The following is a 7,240-nucleotide window of genomic DNA, read 5'->3' on the forward strand; positions in this document are numbered from 1 at the left end:
CTATTATTTTCCTTGCCTGCTTTTGCTGGTTTCTCCCTTTTTGTTTCTTTGGGACTATTTGCCTCCTCTACTTTAGTGGATTAAGGGGTAGCCATAGGGCAGGCCCCTCAGCTACTGTGCAATAGGCAAGGGGTAAGGTTAGTTGTTTCTATGTATTAGTTTAGCTCGGTGGTTGCTCAGCCCCGTCTGATGGAGGCGAAAAGCCCTTTTTTTGTACGTATGTATCAGAAAGCATTCTGTATGTATGAATATCAAAAATAAAGATTTTAAAATATATATTTTTTGCTTGATATCAGTGCTGCTGATCTAATGGCTGCATGGCATTTCTCAGGGTGTGTTAACTGAAGGTGACAACAGCGGGCCGTGTCTGTGTACTGAGTTCTGAAATGGTCACTTGTAGTCTCTCCATATTTAACCAGATCTGTCATTTATGATGGAAGTAGTGGTGGGTAGACTCTACTGGCCATGGCGGGTCATTGTGTCAAGTGGTCATCATGCTAAGACATTACCTTATGATGTTGACCCATCAACATTTTTTTAAATCAACAAATTATGTTTTTTCACAATATGATTGTTTTATTTACTTTCTACAATTGTTTTGTGAATCAGTAACAAAGGTTACCTAGGGGAGGGGCTACCAGATCTGGATAAACAAAATCCTCACAGATCCCCACATCCTTTTGGGTCATTGAATGTAAAGATTAGGTCCTGTCCTTTTAGCAAAGTGCCATCCAAAATGTTTAGGGCATGTGGCCTGGTTTGGTTTGGATGGGCACACTCACTACCCCTTTTTCATATAGACCTGCACCTATCCAGGCATATGAATTTTTAGAGGGACCCCACACTGTTAGCTCTTATTTTTTTGAAAGGGTATTCTGGCCATTTACTGTAAATGAAAAAAGAAAACATAGGGGTCTTTTTTCACTGTTGGTTTGTTTCTGTTTGTAAACAAAACATGACCAGACTTGGTCAATGCCATCACTCAGGTTCATTGGGTCAGCCATCCTTGAGCATTGTGATTGACATGGACCTGCACTGCTGGATGACGTGATTGACAACGGATTTACAATGTGGGGCATTTTGGGGGTATTTTTTTAAATAAAGGGTTTGTGAATTTTTTTGTGAATGAGCAGGGGACTATGTACCTCTAATCATTCACATGAGGGCCCGCCCATATCCTGGTGCCTCCTCATTGTTAAAGGGGCTTCTGGATTCCAATAACCCCCATGGTCCCAGACTCCCAGAGGCTTTGGAGAACAGACCCTTGTTCTCAATAACATTGGGACAGGATGCTTTGCTAGGTGGGGCACTGATAAGGTGACCTTCTCTATGTTTAACCAAATGCTATATTCCCCATGCACACGTTCCTGAAAATGGCTATTCGGTAATAATGGGTGCTGCAATGACCACAAGCTGGGAACTGAAGACAGATCAAGTGAAAAAATGATACAGTACATCAAGGATTCCTCAAGAAGAGTCCAAAGCTTTATTCTTGTGGTCACATGGTAAACATAAGGCAACGTTTCGGAGCCATGCAGGGCCTCTTCCTCAGGCATGGCCACTTGCCTTACAAAGGAGCCCTGTGTGGCTCTGAAATGTTGCCTTATGTGTACCATATGACCACAAGAATAAAGCTTTGGACCCTTCTTAAGGGATCCTTGGTGTCCTGGGGACATTTCTTCATCCCTCCATGTTGAAGACATGTGGCCTAGTATGGTATAGGAGGGAGGTATTTGTAAGTGGTCCACCCAAAATCTTCAATATCTGTATATAGACTATAATATGGTTTAGGCCTTAAGAGAAAAATACCGACACTTTTTTTTTAATGTTGTTCTTGCTCTTCTTTTTTTGTTCTTGTGTAAAACTTTTTATCAGTGTGAAATCATTGTTTAGTTGTGAGGGGTGACATTAACTATAGAGGAAGACCACTCTCCAATATTCTAACATTGCAAAATGATTTCAGGCTGGGTAAGATCTATCTAGATGACTTGATTCAGCTTTTATAATCATGCCAAACCACAAGTAGTTCACCCCATTGGAACCTATTGAACACAATTTCCATAGCAATCTCATTGTTGGGGGAGGGGTGGAGTTGGAGGAAATTCGGCAAAGTCGATCTAACTGTTTTATCCGAGAAATCTTCATTCCCCATTACCTGTCCATGAGCTGTGCTTATTAGTAGAGATGAGCGAATTATTCAAAAATTCGATTCGGCTGATTCGCCGAATTTGCGGAATAAATTCGATTCGATGCAAATTTATTCGCTGCGAATTTAACTTATTAAAAGGGTTTCTAGGCTTCAGAGAGCCTTTATATTAGTGCAGAACACTGTACCTTTAATTTAAATGCCCTTGGAGTCTGCTGGGGAAGAGAAATAATACTGTCAGGCAGTATGACATGCAGATGAGTGCCGTCCATCTTAGAATCACCGCACACTTCACTCATTTGGGCAGTCACGGGGCCAAAACCAGAGTGTGGAGCCACAGTGTGGCGGTGGAGGCAGCAGCAATGGGAGGCCATACAGCACCCTATGACAAAATGGAACCCACCAGCAGTGTGAGGAGACCTGAAAGTGGCACATGGCAGAGTGTGGCGATGGAGACAGCAGCAATGGGAGGCCGTACAGGGACCCATGAGACACTCTGGAACTGGCAGCAGCATGAGGAGGCGGTACAGGGGCCCATGGCAGAGTGGCGGAGCGTAAGCAGCTTAAATTAAAGGCCATACAGAGGCCTATGTTAAAAAGTCCCCCCAGCAGCAGTGTGGGGAGATGACTATCAAGAGTCCAATGGGGGGAAGAAGAAGAAGAAGAAGTAGGATGAAAATAAGAAGAATTCCATTCCAGCAAAAAGTGTATCTGCAGAGAGCTCCGCTATTTCTGACAGTTCTCTGACAGTTCCTTCACATTTACAGCGGTTGAAACATTGTATCTATTTGTTTCCGAATAAAAACATCTGTATCCTAAATGGAAACAAATAGATACAATGTTTCAACCGCTGTAAATGTGAAGGAACTGTCAGAAATAGCGGAGCTCTCTGCAGGGACACTTTTTGCCGGCTGTAGAAGGGATGAAAATCGGCCGATCGGGGAAAATTTGATTCGTGCATCCGAAGTTTGCTAATTTTCGGATTCGGCGCGAATCAAATTTTTCCTAATATTCGAAACGAATTCCACTTCGCCAAGTTCGATTCGCTCATCTCTACTTATTAGGCTGTCGGTTGGAGAAATACAGATGAAAACACATAGAGTGGGGCATGCTGTTTGATGACTTTATTGTATAAAGAAGGTACACACAGTTTTTATTTTACATTATAATAGTTTTTTTTCTATATTATTATTATTATTATTATCAGAATAGATGACTTCTAAAAAGTATCCCTGATTAAGGGTGTACTAGCATCCAAAATTCAAAGACATAAAACAAAAGTCATATGGAACTTCAAACAATCTCTTCTCAAACTATTACTGTTAAAAATGATATAATTGAATAAATAATCAGTTATATAAAGCAAGGTTATATTATTGCTAAAGCAGTGGCTACATTTGACTCTGGGCTTGCATGGGACAGAGGGCTGAATGGGCAAAAGTTGCTGTTGGCTCATCCCAAAGCTGCATGATCAATAAAATGCATACATTATCTCAAAGAGTATCTGCATAGAAATAGGTGATGGGGACACAGTAAACTCTCAATCATTTCCACTTTGTATTTACACTCACTGGCCACTTTATTAGGTCCACCTGTTCAATTGCTTGGTGACACAAATTGCTAATCAGCCAATCAAATGGCAGCAACTCAATGCATTTAGGCATCTAGACGTGGTGAAGACGACTTGCTAAAGTTCAAACTGAGCATCAGAATGCTGAAGAAAGAGGATTTAAGTGACTTTGAATGAGGTATGAGTATTTCAAAAACTGCTGATCTACTGGGATTTTCCCACACAACCATCTCTAAGGTTTACAGAGAATGGTCCGAAAAAGAGAAAATATCCTGTGAGCGGCAGTTGTGTGGAGGAAAATGCCTTGTTGATGTCAGAGGTCAGAGGAGAATGGGAAAACGTGCTGCTGCAACATTCAGATGGTAGGATCAAAATTTGGCATAAACAAAATGAAAGCATGGATCCATCCTGCCTTGTATCAACAGTTCAGGCTGGTGGTGGTGGTGTCATGGTGTGGGGGATCCATCCTGCCTTGTATCAATGGTTCAGGCTGGTGGTGGTGGTGTCATGGTGTGGGGGATCCATCCTGCCTTGTATCAATGGTTCAGGCCGGTGGTGGTGGTGTCATGGTGTGGGGGATCCATCTTGCCTTGTACTAGGGGATCAGGCTGGTGGTGGTGTCTTGGTGGGGGGGGGGGGTTCCATCCTGCTTTGTATCAGTGGTTAAGGCTGGTGGTGGTGGTGTCATGGTGTGGTGGATCCATCTTGCCCTGTATCAATGGTTCAGGCTGGTGGTGGTGGTGTCATGGTGTGGGGGATCCATCCTGCCCTGTATCAATGGTTCAGGCTGGTGGTGGTGGTGTCATGGTGTGTGGGATCTATCCTTCCTTGTATCAATGGTTCAGACTCGTGGTGGTGGTGTCATGGTGTGGTGGATCCATCCTGCCCTGTATCAATGGTTCAGACTGGTGGTGGTGGTGTCATGGTGTGGTGGATCCATCCTGCCTTGTATCCATGGTACAGGCTGGTGGTGGTGGTGTCATGGTGTGGTGGATCCATCCTGCCTTGTATCCATGGTTCAGGCTGGTTGTGTTGGTGTCATGGTGTGGGGGATCCATCCTGCCTTGTATCAATGGTTCAGGCTGGTGGTGGTGATGTCATGGTGTGGGGGATCCATCCTGCCTTGTATCAACGGTTCAGGCTGGTGGCGGTGTCATGGTGTGGTGGATCCGCCCTGCCTTGTATCAACGGTTCAGGCTGGTGGTGATGTCATGGTGTGGGGGAGATTTTCTTGGCACTAGCAAGGTGAACCTAAAGTAGCCAGTGAGTGCAGGTACAATCATATCAAGCAAAATAAAAATATTAACATTATTGTCACTACTCATACGATCAATATTCTGATTGTCTGGGAGAGGAACTGTAGAAGAACATAGAAAATGATCTTATCTACAACAGGTCAAGTCTTCAGTGTACAAAAAATACCTGTCATGGAATTAAATAAAGAACAAGTCAGATTCAATGAGAAGTCAACAAAGTTTTATCTAATCAAGTGGGTTGAACTGTAAGAATGCAGTCAATATTTGGTGTGTATAAAAAGTCAGGTATAATCAAACTGTGTGGCTCCAGGAGAGGAAGCAAAGTTATTGCGGTTATTATTATTATTATTATTAATAACAATCTTCACACTTGTATCCCTATACTTATGTATGCATTTTTATTAATTTATGTATGTATTCATTTCTTTTGTTTGTCTTGAAATAAAGCACTCAAGTAAGTCCACCAATACTTGAGTGCTTTATTTCATTCCTTTCCTTTTGCTCTCATTGTTTCCTTGGGAAAGATGATTCCTTCACTCCTGGTCCCAGTGATCTCATTGTAGTTATTGCTCATTACCTTTCCTACATAAATACAGAAATTAGGCCAAGCTTCATTTATATCACAGATGTAACAGCATTTAGTCCAAGGCATGTTGTCTACATATTTTGCTTTTCAATTTTGGGTTTCCATGAATTAAAATGAGACTTTGAGCAGTTGGGTAAATCATCATAATAATCCAAGAAGAAAACACAACACTAACATGCATATGGAATAAAGACAATATACCTACAATATTAAAAAGATAACAAGCCAAATCCAGGAGAAGTCTCATTATCATGATCCTGGTGGCCCGGATGTGTCCCTGGAGCTGAGATGACGTTAGGTGAGACTCACTGAGGTTTATCCTCCAGACATGTCTCAGCAGTGATGTGACACATTGACCGATGCAGAGACAAGTCAGAGTGATAGGAAGAACACATCCAAAGAATGAGTTGCAGATGGCAAAACTAACATTTATTTTAATTTCATAAGCACTCGTCAATGTTATCAAAGTTCCATTTTGTACAAGACTGACTTCTGCTAACCAGGAAAATGGCAAATTGATAATTATTGAGCCAAGAACTGACCCCACTATGAGCTGAGGAACAGAAGACAGGAACATGGCTTTCATCCTCAGAAGATAAGGGTGACAAAAGTTCACCAATCGGAAATAGTAGAACATGGAGAGCCAAGCGGTGTTCCAGACACTGACATAAAAGTTAGAGAATTGTAGGGTAGTCAGTGATAAAAATACATTCTTACCAAGGTTGATGAACATCTCATGAATGCCCAGCATGCCATCAAAAGACATGCTGCCCTGCAGAAAAATATTTGTAAGCGCTGTAGACATCTGGATTTGGTCAGAAACAACATAATTTTTGCCATTTTTCCACTGTAACAAATACAGAGTCAGAAGAAAAGAATTTATTATTGTCCCGGATAAACCCATGATCACTGAAAATGCAAATTTGAACAGATCCAGAGCTGAGAACATCTTAGAACAAGGACGAGTGTTTGTTGGATTCTCCTTCTGCAGAGATAAGCTGGATACAATAATAGTACAGATAGAAAGTGACATCTGTCAGAAGAGATTCAGAGAAGACGTATCATGGAATGCAAATCTCTCCAGGATCTGGTTGCCGGGTTTGATAGACAGAGAACATCTCATCAGGTTTCATAGGAAATCACTCGCTTCATCCGATCCGTGTTTGGTTTGTATCGGTATGCTTAGGAACATTCAACAGAAATAAATTGCGTTCTAAAAAAAGTTGAGCCTTGTTTTGCTTATTGTAGCATCTGCCTTGTGATTGGCTTAACAACAAACATGAAGGTCTGTTAAAGCAGAAGTTAACACCCGGTGGATGACCCTTAGTTTGCTGTGTGCCATAAACAATTGCCATTTTACAAAAATCACCTATTTTCACTTTTTTGTTGTTTTTACATCTCCGTGTTGCTGATCCTCTACAGACTTTTGAAGTTACCTAATTTCTATGTATATACCAGAGATGGCTGCATGTCATTCGTCAGGTCTGGGTTACTGATGGTGAGAACATTGGACCATGTCTGGGTAATGTGTGTTGGGATGGTCACCTACAGTCTTCATAGCAGTCACTTGTGGTCCCTTCATATTTAGTCAAAGACAACCAGGAATGCAGGGCTGTTGATTGCATTACAAGTGCTAGAATCTTTCATTTGCCGTGGGAGTAGCGGCGGGTGAACGATGATGC

Source organism: Staurois parvus, unplaced genomic scaffold, assembly GCF_062004578.1.
Source record: "Staurois parvus isolate SC_StPar_1 unplaced genomic scaffold, SC_StPar_1.0 ptg000034l, whole genome shotgun sequence".
NCBI classification, from domain to species: Eukaryota; Metazoa; Chordata; class Amphibia; order Anura; family Ranidae; genus Staurois; species Staurois parvus.